Raw genomic sequence first — 2,237 nt, 5'->3', positions numbered from 1 at the left:
ATCTAGTTTGTGGGATATAAGTATGGCTACTCCAGCTTTCTTTTGACTTCCAGTAGCATGATAGATGGTTCTCCATCCCCTCACTTTCAATCTGAAGGTTCCTCAGGTCTAAAATGAGTCTCTTGTAGACAACTTATAGATGGGTCTTGTTTTTTATTCATTCTGATACCCTGTGTCTTTTGATTGGAGCATTTAGTCCATTTACATTCAGAGTTATTATTGAAAGATATGGGTTTAGAGTGATTGTGATATCTGTAGGTTTCATGCTTGTAGTGGTATCTCTGGTACTTTGTGGTCCTTGCAACATTTCACTCACAGGATCCCCCTTAGGATCTCTTGCAGGGCTGGTTTAGTGGTGATGAATTCCTTCAGTTTTTGTTTGTTTGGGAAGACCTTTATCTCTCCTTCTATTCTGAATGACAACTTTTCTGGATAAAGGATTCTTGGCTGCATATTTTTTCTATTCATCACATTGAATATTTCTTGCCACACCCTTCTGGCCTGCCAAGTTTCAGAGGACAGGTCTGCTACTACCCTTATGTGTCTACCCTTGTAGGTGAAGGCCCATTTTTCCCTAGCTGCTTTCAGAATTCTCTCTTTATCTTTGTATTGTTCCAGTTTCATTATGATATGCCATGGTGAAGACCTATTCTTGTTGAATCTGAAGGGAGTTCTCTGTGCCTCCTGGATTTGGATGTCTGCTTCCTTCCCCAGATTAGGGAAGTTCTCAGCTGTAATTTGTTCAAGTAAACCTTTTGCCCCTTTCTCTCTCTCTTCTTCTTCTCGAACTCCTAAGATACAGATAAAAATATGGAATGTTTTACAAATGTGCGTGTCATCCTTGCACAGGAGCCAGGCCAACCTTCTCTGTATCGCTCCAATTTTAGTGTATGCGATGCCAAAGTGAGCACTGTATATGATCTGTAAAGATAGGTGATCTTAACGTATATGTCTTTTAGATATGTCTTTGGATAAATTTAGTTGCTTATCTTAACTGCTAGAGAATTTCCTAGAAGAAAAGCACAAGCAGGTACCTAGACAGTCATTTGATTCCCTGTTAGTACAGGAAAATCCACCTCTGTCATTTAATATTTCCCATCTTTTATGTCTTTTGAATTTTGTCTGTCATAGTTGGTCATTGAGTTTGCATACTGATGAGAAAAAGCTGCGTAGCACCAAGAACATTTATTCAAACTGGAGAAGGCTCTGGAACAGTGTTACAAAAAGGTCTTAGAGAGGACAACTATATAATCAATTGGCTAGTTATAAATAAGGGAGTTTAGAGGAGAGAAGAGGAACAAGGTGAGACTTAGTGATGGAAACCAGAATCCAAGAGAAACCTGGAATCATTTATACCCTTAACTCTCTTCATTCAAAGCCATCTGATGTAATCTTTTTAAGAAAAGCTTAAATGCAATTGTAAAACATGCCCTTATGACAAGTAGTTAGTTTGACGCAATATTTCTGAGTTTCACTTTAAAAGTGGAAAACCAAAACATAAACACACGAGTTGTTAGGTGATAATACAAACTAATACATTTCAAAATTACATAAAGAAAATTTCCACAAGATATAGTCGTTTATTAATAATATATCCATATTACTGTAAGATTTCAGATGTTTTAAGAAAATGCTGATTTCCTTGCAAACTGTGGCCAGAGAACTCCTTAATCAACAAAAATTCATATTAAAGACTTTATCATGTAAAATTGAATGTTCCCGTATTTAAATATATACTACAAGAAAGATATTAGGAAAAGATATTGATAATTGCTATGGGTCTATGAAAATGCCATTTGACTTTGTCCTCTCTAATAATAGTGTCAGTTACATGAATGGAGATGTAAAAAGAATAATATTCAAATATAGAATTGAAATAAAGTGGAAAGAAACACTAGTATCCTTTTAAAAGATAGTATTTTCAAACAGTGGGTAAATGATAATGTGATGGGATTTACCAGGTATAAAAATTAAGGCTTGCATTTAGATTAAAATACAAACAGCTTCTCAGATGACTGTGGTGGTCTGCCTTCAGTGTCCACATTAATGTGGCCAGGAGATTTTAACGACCACAAATTCTACTGGAGCAAATATTGAGACAGAACTTGTCAAAACCCACATGTGATTTTGAGACTGCTTTAATAAAAGGACATTCACTAGATCAATAAAACTAAGTGTTCTTCACTATTTTGGAGAGGGTAGCCAAATATGGAGGCTTGATTTAGATTCAAGGCACA

At 35.9% G+C, this 2,237-nt stretch overlaps 1 non-coding gene across 1 annotated transcript; it reads right to left on the bottom strand.

Annotated features, from left to right (window-relative positions):
- Positions 1-804: 804 nt before the first annotated feature.
- LOC132668081 (U6 spliceosomal RNA) lies at positions 805-911 on the bottom strand. The gene has a single exon (XR_009605450.1). It is a non-coding gene; the product is annotated as a U6 spliceosomal RNA (small nuclear RNA).
- Between the last annotated feature and the right edge of the window lie 1,326 nt (positions 912-2,237).

This window comes from Panthera onca, chromosome B2 (assembly GCF_046562875.1).
Source record: "Panthera onca isolate mPanOnc1 chromosome B2, mPanOnc1 haplotype 2, whole genome shotgun sequence".
Classification (NCBI taxonomy): domain Eukaryota; kingdom Metazoa; phylum Chordata; class Mammalia; order Carnivora; family Felidae; genus Panthera; species Panthera onca.
The sequence above is the reverse complement of the archived record's forward strand: the minus strand, read 5'-3'. Positions and strand labels throughout refer to the sequence as shown.